Below are 13,470 nucleotides of genomic sequence, written 5' to 3' on the forward strand. Positions count from 1 at the left end.
GGAAATCCAGTGCTGGGGGCCACAGGGGGCTTATGGCATGGGGAGTGCAGGGGTCCCTCTGTCAGCACCCTTGGAATGTGCAGTGTCTGCACTGCAGACAGTGCGCATTTCAAAGGTGCTGTTGTGTGACCCCATTGGCCTCCGGTCCCCTAAGCAAACCGAGGCCAATGCCATGGCACTCTTTCCGCCGGACTGCCCAGCGTAAACATCGTAATATGATGTTTCCACCAGTCAGCCTGGTGGAAACATCCTAATATGACCAGGGTAAGGTGGTCGGCTCAAAAGGAGCTAGATGTTTCAAGTTTTGTATCAAACCTATTGTTATAATTACCCCAACAACTCGCCATTGTTGAACTTAATATAACTAACTCAAGGAAAGAGCTTTCAAACTCTACCTAAAAGTTGCAAATTTCAGCTTTGTGGTGCCCTTCTCTGATGGGTCAGCCTCTGGCTGCCTGGCCAGGTTGCCTTGGTGAGGTGTGAACTGGCCTGGGCTGAACACAAAGAAAGTGCCTGGGGGAGAAGAACTGCCTCAGCAGATGGTGAAACAGGATGGAGGGAGAGCAGCCAAATTGTACTTCAAAGAAGGGAAGAACAATTTGGGCAGCAAGTCGACCACCCCATTTCCTGCAAAACCAGACAGCTAGGGGCCCCCTGATCAGATTAGAAGAGGGCTGGAAAGTGGTGTGTTAAGGGAAACGTAGCCACACCAGTGGGTGGGCTTAGCCAGACCTAACCTGTGAGATTGAATATCTGCCAATTTTTTTTTATTTTTGAGGAATTTTGCTCCTTGGGATTGTTTTTTGCCACACTTACCAGGAAGTGGTCATCCAAGAGGGTGGTGGCCTTCCTGTGATTGGACAGTTGCACCTCCCCACCCCTGCTTTTCACCCCAGGAGCAAGGATAAATATGGCAGAGCTGCACCCACACTTTAGATCCCTACAAGGATGAAGACAAGAAGGGAGGGTCCTGCTGGACCCCTGACATGCACCTGGACACTGCACTCTGAAGGACTACACCAGCCGCACGCTTGAGCTTTACCACCAAAAGGACTTTGTGTGACTTTTACTGCTTCAAGAAGGGACTCCCTGTTTGCTACAGGTAGAAAATAGCTGACCGGAGTCCCCTGCATCACGGCCTGAAGAAAATGACCAGCTGACCAGTGGTCATTTTTGGATTTGAGCCAGGTGCATTCTGGGAGTCCTAACCCTCAAGGAGCAACTCAGAGATTCTGGAGCCTTGGGGTGGGTTGTGGACTCCTAAAGGACCTTCAAAGACCTTCTGGAAGAAGATCCAGAGTTTGGAGAAGATTCAAGAACTTTTGGAAAAAAGCTTCATAAGTCGACCGACCCAACGACGTGAGTCAAGCCGGCGTACGTCGACCGTGACCCAACCTGACTAGCAGGTTCAACCCACAGAAAAGCTCTGGAGCCCCAGACTTCCAGTGATCTGCCAGGGGCTTGTGGAAAGGCAGTCCAATGATGTAGACTCAAAATCAGCTTGCTTTGGAGGGTTATTCGACATCAGAGAGAAAAAACTAAAAAAAAAGTGACAAAGGACGAACGTAAAAAGTTGACTGGGGATTCCCATGCAGCGTATCCGAATAGGTCTCCAGGGAGGTCAGATCTAATTTCAAGTTCGGCCCGGATGAAGATTTTCATCACGAAAAATCATCTAAGTCAGAAGGTAGACTTTTTTCACCGAGGTCTCCTGTGGCGCGTAGCCAAAGAGACCTCCAGGGAGGTCAGATCCAACGTGTGAAGAAACTCATCCAGAAAAAAAAGACTAAGGGGGTCATTATGAGTCACGGTGGCGGTCGGACCACCACGGTCTTGACAGTCCGACTACCAGTTTATGAACATGGCAGAGCCACCACGGTCCAACTGTCAACACCACCAGGCTGCCACCAGCCTGCAGCCTGGTAGTCCCGGTGGTTGTAATCCCTGGGGATTATGAGTCCCGATACGCCAGCCTGTGTAAACTGCCATGGAAAGGCTGGCGGAATGTGGGATTCAGGGGGGCCCTGGGGTCCCCATGCACAGCCCCATCGTGCATTCCACTGCCCAAATTACGGAAAGTGGAATGCGCGATGGGTGCTGCTGCACCTGCCGCACCACCACATTGCAGCCAGCTCCATTTGTGGAATGCGCAATGGGCACAGCAGCCACATTGCAGCTGGCTCCATCAGGAGCCGGCTGCAATGTTAAGGCCCTGTTTCCCGCTGGGCCGGCGGGCGGAAACACTACCAAGAGCTTGGGCAGTGCAGGGGCCTCCCTGGGACTCCCTGTTCCCTGTCTCTGCCATCCTTTACATGGCGGTGCTACTGCTATGTAAAAGCTGACGGAGAGAGGGGTTGTAATCCCTGCATGCAGCTCTGTCCTGGAGGATTCTGACTGGCAGCACCACCAGTCCTTCCTGTGGAGAGAAACTGGCGGTGCTGGCGGTCCGACCGTGGCGCAACCGCCATGTTCATAATATAGCGGGCAGACCTCTGCCAAAGCGGTCAGATGACTGTTTTGGTGGTGGTCAGACCATCACCGCAACCCTGGTGGTCAACAGACCGCTAGGGTCATAATGGCCCCCTTTGTCTTCTAAATTAAGCCTTGTTGCTTGTTGCCAAACTACTAAGTGTTGAGCTAGGATTAAATAATTGAGAACCTGACTGGACCTAAATGGGGGAGTTGTGATCTGTTGCTAAGTGTAGGTACCCACCCGCCCTTACCAATAATCCACTTTCCAACATCTTTGAAGTGTAAGTGTGAACCCCTCGTATCCTCCCTACCCAGGAAGACCCATTAGTATGCAGATGGATGCAGATGCAGTTGAGTGTCCTGTGTTGTGACTGTCTGGAGGGAATGCACAAATGTAACTGTCACCTAGCCCAGTTCAGATGTGTATTGGAGACAGGCTGTAAGACAGACAGAGCAGTAAGAGCAGACAAATGCCCCCTTTCTAAAAGTGGCATTTCTAAAATAGTAATGTTAAATTCGACTTTACCTGTAAAAAGGATTTATCATTAACATTCCAATGATATGAAACATGCCAAAACTACTCCTCTCTGATCAGGAATTACAGCTTAAAAAGATATTAAGGAATTCCCAATGCTAGTCTATGGGAGGAGCAGGTCTCACAGCAGTGAAAAACAAAATAGGCTGTTTGTCACTACCAGAACATGTAAAACATAAAGGTACATGTCCTGCCTTTTGCTTACATAGCACCCTGCCGTCAGGGTTACTTAGGGCCTACCTTAGGGATGACGTATATGTAATCAAAGGAGAGTTCGAAACTTGGCAAGAGGTTGTACATGCCAGGCTGCAGTGGCAGTGAACTTGCACACACAGGCTCTGCAATGGCAGGCCTGAGAAATGTTTAAGGGCTACTGACATGGGTGGCACAATCAGTGGTGCAGGCCTGCTAGTAGCATTTAACTTATAGGCCCTGAGTATATAATATGCCACTATACCAGGGACTTAAAAGTAAATTAAACATGCCTATTGTGTATACTTCAATGTTACCATGTTTTAGGGGAGAATCAATTCAGTTTAGCACTGGACAGCAGTGAAGTGCTCAGAGTCATAAGGCCAACAAAAAGATACAGCAAAAACAGGAGGTGAAAGGCAAGAAGTCATTGGTAAGACCACCCTAAGGAAGACAGGTCTAACAGGAATCGATCCCAAGAGGACAGTTTCTCTTTTGCAAATCAATTACAACACCAACGCTAGGCATGATGATTCAGTAATAGTTTGCAAATGCTGTTGTGGTTGCAACCTATTTATAGATACATTTGTGGCATTCAAAGAGGAAGGAACACCTATTTCATACCCACCTTTAGTTTGCAGTTCAGAGAGGGTCGTAAATACCTTTTGACAATTTGGAAAGACTTTTCTGACTAACAAAGGCCTTTTTTACATTGTAAAAAGATATTCTGTGGCCGCAAATTCTATGACTTTACGAATGTCAGGCTTAGCTGTGGCAAAACACCTTTCTTCACCAAACTCATACTCTGATCCTTTTGCCAGCTATTTTGCTATCCTTGTTGTTGCTAAATCTGAACCCCTGGTTGTCATCAGATGAACACAGAGTTTATGGCCGGTCTGTATTCTGTTGGTGAACCTCAAATAAGCATCCTAAAATGATAAAAAGGCTAAAATCTTGCTTTCTGTAGCTGAGTATTGTATTTTCACCTTTCTTAGGGAAAGGACTGTGTATCCTATCACCGCTTCTTTGATGTCTTGTAGGTGGGTCAATACTGCTCAGATACTATTGTCATCAGTTGTGAATGTATTTTTTAAAATCTTTTTTATTGATTATAATCAACCCGGTGGTAAAGCGGCCACCAATCCGCAATCAACAATGAGAAGCATACCGGTTTCAGTACTGTGACATTAATAACAGGACCACTGTTATTCGGCCAACCATCAAACATTTGGGCCAACCATCAAACATTTGTACATATGTGAACAAACAATTATGTTTTACCTGTACCATGTAACAAAGCACCCTTGCATGCCCCCAGGGGGCTGGCTCTCACTTGTGCCACCCATCTGGGGTTAAATTCTTCTGCACTCTTCCACAGGCCTCATATTTTCCCAAACTTCTGCGGACAACCCCTTGCCTTGTATACTGTTTTTATGGTCCTCATACACCAGTCAGGTTGGACTCCCAGGTTCTTAGTGTCAGGGTCTTATCCTGTCCCCATAGTTTGAGTACGTTCAGTCTTACCACCATTAGGGCAGTATTACAAAAGAGAAGGGTATAGCAGTTCAAAGTTTGTTTCCCCAAATGCCAAAAGATATTAATAGTGGGGTGAGCTCTACTGTGAATTCTATGACTTCTAACAGTTGATAGCCAGCTTTTCCCCAGAAAGGCTGGATCCTGGGGCACCCCCAAATCATTTGTAGAAGTAAACTTTTCTGTTGGCAACCCCTCAACCCCAAATAGAGGTCTATATCAGTCCTCTCCATTTGGAACACCCTCGTCCTCATGAAGTAGGCGACGTGGAGCAGTTTCAGTTCAATCAACTGGAACCCAGCCAGTATGGCAACCTTCAAAGCATATCAACAGGCCACCCCCAGTTGATCGTCTTCTGAGGCCATCCTGGGAGGAGGGGCTATTGTGCAGGAGAGTACAGTATGGACGGGACACACAGTGGCTGGTCTCGGGAGCTGTCAAGGCCCTGTATTCTAGAGGTGACTCATCTGGGCCTTCTCATAGTGTGTTTTCATGATCTCTTAGGAGGTACTCCAGTTGAATTTATTCTGGCTTCCAAACAACTCGCAAATGGTATTATCTCATTTCCTTGTCAGATGTCACCTACTTTACAAAATGTGTGTTTTTTTCATTTACAATAAGCAAACCTAATGTTGCTCCATCCCTAATCTCCAGCTTCACATTAGTAATTTCTTTCCTGACAAATATTGCCCCATGAAAATTCACAGGCTTTCTAAATATTTCTCTAAAAGTGCTTTGTCTTTTCAGAAAACCCTTCCAAAAACTCACAGTGATATTCAATTAATCCTAAGTAATACCTTAGTTGATCTCTATCCTGAGGGATGTTCAGCCTTCTTATGGTATCAACCAACGTTCCTCATGTTGTTATACCATTTTCATCAATGATGTGCCAGAATATGTAAAATATTTAGCTTTCAACTTAAACGTTTGAACTCATCTGTCAATTATTTTTCATTCATCCTCTTTAAGATCTCACTTGCTCTGAAATCATGTCCATCTTTGACTCTCCAAATACCAGCATGGCATCCTGGAAAGAGCAACATCAAACCCCTCTTAAAATTGTTTGCATCATCCTTTGGAACACGTCCAAGGCAGATGTCAAACCCAGCACAACGCATTTATATCAGAATGCTCCAAACAACATCACATATCAATTGAGTTGGTATAATGGTAGGTGTAACTCTATTCAATGGTATGGGGACAAACAAAAGCTAATATGAAAAACTACTTGGCCAGCAGTACATATGTCAGCATATCACTATTACTGGGTAAGTGGTGCCTGTCTACATCACATTTCATTGTTGACATCCCTTGGGTCAACACATACTCTTGTCTGGTGTGAGATCTATCACTAGTGGTGTCAGTCATTTGGATTCCTGAATCTCTCACATTATCACTGTGTTACATAATATACAAAACTCTTCCTTTAATTTGACCACCAACACTTAGTGGCAACCTTTCTCATGTTGTAGACCTTAAGAGTTACCCCTATGCTGAACACAATTTTATGAACAAAGTCTTTCAGCTTTCCTCATCTGTCTATAAACACATGGACTATTTTCTTAAACCACAGTTACTTTCTCAAACGACTCCACTAATAATAGTTGTTCTTTTGCCCATATTTAATTCTATATTTAAACCAGCTTTGTGTTCCAAGTCTAAAATGTGCTCCATTTTATAGCCACATAAACTCTGACAATGATTTTACTTCCTTTGTAACCGACATTGAGCAACATGTATCCTGTGTAACTGACATTGAGCAACATGTATCAACCCTTAAGGTTGATATGTCTGGAAGTCACATTTCCATGTTATTGATGACATTATTGAAGATTTCTTTGAAATAATGATGTACTTTATACTAGAGTCTACCAAGTGTTCCACTTCAGTGTCATTTATCTCAGTATTCTGTTATGTTACTCCGTTCCTCTACCCGTGCAATATTTGGTAAGCATTTTGTTTCTTAATCTGCTTTCTCCACGCCCATCCAGACAACACCCTCTCTTGCCTTTTTTTTTTTAGTCATCCACTCTTGCACACTGTGTCCCTGTGCATTGTGACCAATTATACATGCATTTCGTAAAACATACTTGCTGGCTGGGCATTCATTGGAATCTTTTTTATGGTCTGCCATTGTACACCTAAAACAAACATTTCCACTCTCTTCAAGCTCTGTTTTTTCAAACTCTTTAATAGACAACACATGTCTACTTCTGTTTCAGTTTTGAGAACTGTCAAACATATTCATTTTTTTGTTGCAGTTATTGAGCATTTCAGGAAACTGCCTTATCTTGTTACAAAGAAACATATATTACATACCTCTGGACGTATCTTCATTGACAGCTTGAAATCAACGCCCACATTAATGGTGCCACCCAATCTCATCCATGTGCAAAAACAATTTTTCTTGATTTTATCTGAATGTTTATCATGGATCTAATTACTACTCACAACACTTGCTCATTACTTCACTGTACTTCAGTACCTAACACGTTTACAGACTTTAAAAAACACTTCTATTTTCTTTTTGTAATATCTATGATATCTCTTAATTATGAACCTCTATTCTCAAGGCCTATTGGCTCAGTGTGCCACCATTTGGTCCATGATATCATGGAAGCTCGAACCCTAATAATTAACGAAACTCCAATATTTTGAACACCACAACATTTACCTCTGCCATGAAGCTCCAGCACCCTCAATCTAGCGATAAGAGGCACCACCCTCCATAATATCAGGCCCAAACAAATTAGCAGAGTAAATCTAATAGTGACTGGGACCACTCAATAACTAAGTTCTACATTGATAAAAAAAAATCAGAGTTTTATTTTTATTACACAAATCTTAAAAAGGTGATACATGAAAATGCAGTAAATGCCACAAAGGCTCAGATATAGAGTACATAGTCAGAAATCATTTAAATCCGAACAAGTTTTAAAGTCCGTCAAAAATAGAAACATCAGACTCAGACATCAGAAGTATTACTGACCGCATTGTAAGGGAAAAGTAAAATCTCTAAGTAATTGAGTCCTTGAAAGAAAATGAGCAAAACTTGAGATTCAGCGTAGCTAGACTACCAATAGCACATTTTGGACAAATCAGAAGTGTGATCATCATTAAAAGTTACTAACCCATTTCGAAGGTAGTCATGAATTTTCCATTTGCTTCCACAGTAGCAAAAGCCCAGAGTGCAAAATACAATTCGAAACATTCTAACAATCTTAGACTAGTGTGCTAGCAAGCCTGAATCAGAAGTTTCAACAGAAGTTTCCTTCAAAAGCATATATCAGGAACACAATGGAAATTTTAATTTACAATACCTGCCCTCAAAGGAAAATACCAATTGAGTCACAGTGTCACATGTGGAGAGAGAAAACTCATAGACAGAAATTGATTGGGAGCGGGAATAAGCAGGAACAGGGTGAGCAAAACCATCATCATAAAATGGTGTCTTCATGAAAATGTAGCATAACTAAACTATGTTAACAATCATACTTCCAAACATTATAATTAAATTGTTTTAGGTGCAATATCATAAACTCATTGGTTATGAATATAAACATAAAAAATCATTAGCATGCACAAATTATCTGTTACCCAAAAATTCAAATTTAAAAACAAAGGCAATTTTTTTTCATAATCACTGAAAACCCTATTAACAATATATATATAATAATATTAATCAGCCATCAATTAGTAGACGTTTTTATCTTTTTGGGATGTCAGGCATTTTCCTCCACCATCTTTAACTGGTTGCAAACATCGCCTTTAAAATTCTCCAGTTCTATTGACCTTTTCCTTCACCTATTTCCACAGTTACCTTCTTGTTTATATCTACTAACCACACACTCTAACAGTTTTAATAATAAGATCAGAAAAATATCAGAAAACATTACGAATATTACAGGGGCTGGGATTGACTAATAAACACCATCACCTATATTACCTAACAGCTCCCAACTTTACCAACTCTCTTCCCTAACTCTCTAAACCATGAGCCTGTAGCTTCCCTTAAGCAAGGCTCTTGCAAAGGCCTATTCTTATGGGTTACGTTAATCATATTAGTAGTATAAAAATCAATAGCTCCAATATTATCTGGCATAAATGTACAACACCTTTTCACCTTGATAACCTTACAGACTCCTCCTTCCTTTAAAACAAAAATCTGAAGCAAGACAATTTTGCATAACCAAATCCCTAATTGCAAGCATTTCTACATTTACTAACTTAAATCAAGGAAACAGTTTTCACTAACTTCATAAGTTATATCACACACACTCTCCCATACAAATTCTACCTTGTTTCCCTTTGTGGAGCTACGCTTTACCATACACAACTAATTTCTTCTTTCCTGCTCCATTCTCAGTCTAAGATACAAACTTGACAATCTAAATTGCTCTTCTTCCTTTATTTATTCCAATGTAATTTTCTGTTCTACTCAGTTTCTCACCACTTTCACCATTCCATTATATTCTCTTATGAAATCATGTTTCTCTCTACTAAAAAGACACATACAGCTTTCAACCAGGTTACTTTCATACCTGTTTTGTGCAATCCCTATCACAAACTTACCATATTTGATTTATTTATTATCTTCGCTAATAGGCAAAATTCCCTAAAGACACATTAAAGTCAGTCAAATAAGGAGACAGAAATGTGTTGTGATTAAAGATTACAACATAAACACAACATGATAACGAGTATGAAATGTGTAACTGCACACTTGTAGATCTCTCTCCAGCAAACATAGGAAGGTAGGCTCATATGTAGCACACAATGACTTTCATTATATTTACATACTCTAATTATTTTAGTATACATATTTTTAAATCCACTGGTTAAGTATTCTCAATGTACTGGTACACCACAATTCAGTACATTTTGTTTTGCTAGTAATCTCAACATTAGCATCAACACAATCTGAAGCATATCCCACAGGAGTCAGTTGGCACAGCAACAGTCCCACTAAAACTATCAATATTACTATGAATGTTACCAACTCCATCAATTTTACAGTATCTGCTGTTTTCCATTTTCTATTGCTACAAAAAGTCTTATTGTGGTAAAAATGTAAAAATCAAGTACAATTTTCATTAAAACATTAATGTCTTCTTTTTCTACTTATTTAATCAAAACAATAATCAAAAGAACTGGTAATTTAGTCCAACTAATTTCTGAATCAAATTGTCTCTCAGGAGTTTTTACTAGCCCACAATGCTTCCTTTTAAAACTTCTCTTATTTTGAAAGATCTTCTTCAGCTTTTTTCTTTCTCAGCGATTGTTTTCGTCTCTTCATTCTCCAAGGAACTCTAACTTGAGCTCAGACTCAAACTTAAAATTTCACTTTGATCAAATCTGACTCTATCTACTCTGTTCACAGTGCACTCCTTCTTCCATGTGGGGGCTTTGTATCTCTGATTTTCAGCTGCAACGTTTCACTGCTTGGATAATAGACTACTTCTTCTGGCTGTCACTCATGCCTTTATCTTTTACACTGCAACATATCTTCACTTTGATCACTGGTTTGAAACTGGACTTCAGGAGTTTCAGGTTCCTCATCAGAGCATTCACAACCTGAAACTTCACTCTTTATGTTTGCTTTTACATGTTGCCTTCCCCAGTTTTAGTATCAAAATCCTAAAAATCTTCAACCCCTCTGGATTCATGCTGTGAAATTGAGCTTGGCTTTAAACTTGAGTTTGCGTAGTCCATGTGCTCTTCACTGGGTCACTTGAATCATCCACTGTTTCAGCTACTCTCACTCTCTTTGTTTGAGCAGTGTGGACCCGTTGTGGCACACCTACACACTTAACGATAGTATTCATCATAGGGATTACCAGATATGGCCGTTTCCACTCCTCATCCAGGCATCCCTTGCTGATGTGATTCTGGATTACAATGCATCTCCAGGCCTTAATACATGACATGGACCATCCCTATATTCTTGTATTGCCATATTCACCTGATGAGAGACAGATTTCACGATGTCAGCAAGACATTTGCAATAATCTAGCATGGTCATCAGTTATCGAAACTAGTGCAGCGGAAGGTACAAATGCAAGCCTCATTGTCCTACCCATGATGACTTCATGGGCAGATAAACCAGTCTTTCTGTCAGGAGTAATTCCCACCAAACAAGAGGAAGAGCATCTGGACACTTCAAACCAGTTGAAACAACACTTTTGTCAGCTTGTGCAGCCAAAATCCTTGGGGTCATGTTTGAGAACACCTTAACATTTGACAAACAGGTGAATAGAACCATCAGCTCATGCTTCTGGATGATTTGGATTTTAAAGAAAATCTTGCCTTTGTTGCCTAAAGAGCTCAGGGCGTCTGTGATCCTGGCTTTTATTTCATTGCAGCTGGAGTACTATAATGCCTTTCATTTGAATATCAATCAGCGCCCTCTAGCCAAATTGTAAATCATCCCAAATGCATCCACATGATTAGTCCTGGGTCTGCATAAACATTTCTCTATTTCTGAAGGACTACGTCATCTCCTGTTGGTTGCCCATTAGGAAGTGGGTATCATTTAAGGCCCTGTGTCTGTTGCATAAAACCTTACATGGCTGCAGCTCAGGTTACCTGATGGCTTCTGTAAACTTGTATGCCCCCAGAAGACATGTGAGATCAGCTGGACATCACACTGTGGCGGGACCCTGGGTCAGGAAAACCAGGTGGGGGGGAACGAGCTTGCACGGAAGCAGCTGGTAGACTGTGGAATTCCCTCCTGGAGCTTATCCGTGGTAATGAGGGTTACTTAAGATTTCAGAAAAAGCTGAAAACTTGGGTGATTACTCGTTAGATGCAGGTATAGATGCTGCTTAGAAACTAGGATGGACTGCCCAGCAATCATTTGTCAGCAGTTTCTCCACTGCTTTCTAGCGCTTTAATACCCTTTGGTCTTACGTGCTCTATAAAAACAATAAATAAATATGAATATCCTTTGGTTGTTCAACAGGACCAGAGCATTATGGCAGAAAACTACAATGGAATCTCTAGTTGATATTGGATGCTGTACAGATTATTTCCAATACTTTATTTTCAAAGTGCATACCACAGACACCTTATAACTTGGCTGGACTCTGTTTCCCAGCACCCCTGCTAAAGGAGAGGGCGAGGGCCCAGAGATCGCACTATAAACAGACACCTTACAGCTGGGCAGGACTCTGTTTACCAGCAACCCCTAGTACAGGAGAGGGCTGGGCCTGGAGATCATGCTATAAAGCCCTTGCAGTTGTCCCACTGTTCGGGAGCCACAGACACCTTACAGCTGCGCTTTACTCTCTTTCCCAGCAATCCAGCCTCAGGAGAGGGTGGAGGCCCAAAGATTGTGCTATAAAATGATTGCAGTTGTCCTGCTGAACTGGACATGCAGGATATACCCAGGAGTCAGTCCGGGCAAACACCAGGACAAGAGCTGGTCCGTCAGCACAAGTCTGTACTCCTGTGAGACTGAACCAGGCCCTATCTCTTGACCACGTCTTCCAGTGCAATGGATAAGCAGAAATAGAGCCCATAATGAGTTGAATATTTTGACTTTTTTTTACTTCTGCAGTGGTGGCAATCACTGAGAAGATTACTACCCTAGACAAAAAACTGGGTTTGATCATTAATGACCCTGTTGTGGTTGTTTCACTTGACTCCCCTTCTGTTCTCACCCAAAGAATCCTGCAAACTCCCTTACAGATCCAACCCTTGAATCACTGAATGCTTCTTCTTCTTGTTCCATGCTTACAGTTGACACATCCATTAATGAGCCCAGTGATTTCCTCTCCACAGGGTCCAGTATCTTACCTTAAAAAAAAAAGACCGAAGGCTAGGGCCCCTGAACAAGCTATATCCCGGAATGCTGAGGCCAATAGAGATACCAGCTTTCACAGCGGTTACATGCTGATGAACATAGGACATTTGATTGCAAAATCTTTCAACAATTGTCATGACAGACTTGCTATTACTGAAAAGTCTCTTGTTGGTCTTCATACTGCCTCATCTACTTTCCCCATCAGTAACTTGCCTTCTAGAATTGCAGTATCCTCTGTCACCGCAAGTACTTCTGACCTGCACACCACTGTATTATTCGCCTCTTTCCTATAGGTCTACTGATGCTGCTCTTGTTGAGCGGAATAAGGGCACAAAAGTCTGTGTTCCTGTATTTGGCCCCTCCAATATGAGAATGCCCGATGCTCCCTCTCACACTAATCAGGGGAGCACTCTGCTTTTTGGGGACCCCAACTTAGGGAACAGAGCTGATTCAACTGGCTTTGATTTTATGTGCTTGGATCATCCCCCCCACAACTGCACCCTTTGACGTAGTTTTGACCTATGTCCCTAATTTAAATTCTGGCTCCACAGAGGATTATCACCAACTTAGAAACAAGGTAATCCCCATGCTGGATGGTCAGTTGGATTCAACATGGTGTTTATTTAATCATATCAACATTGGCAGATGGGTCTCTTGGTTAGGCAAGGGCCCTAAAATCTCAGGTGGAGCTGCATAGTTCTTAACTTTAACATCTCCTGAAGCCCAGCCCAAACCTGATTATTGTACCCACAACAAATTATTTGGAACCCCTGTGTACATTGGATGCCACTGATTGACTCTCTTCTTTGACTTTAACTTCTGAACCTCAGATACCAATTCCCTTGGAGCCCAGGAGTGGTAATGTCAACCCCTCCCATAAGAAAATATTTTTCCTTGGAACATTGCAGGCATCACAAGCATCAAGGATGATCCC

The sequence above is a fragment of the Pleurodeles waltl genome, chromosome 7 (genome assembly GCF_031143425.1).
Source record: "Pleurodeles waltl isolate 20211129_DDA chromosome 7, aPleWal1.hap1.20221129, whole genome shotgun sequence".
Classification (NCBI taxonomy): Eukaryota; Metazoa; Chordata; class Amphibia; order Caudata; family Salamandridae; genus Pleurodeles; species Pleurodeles waltl.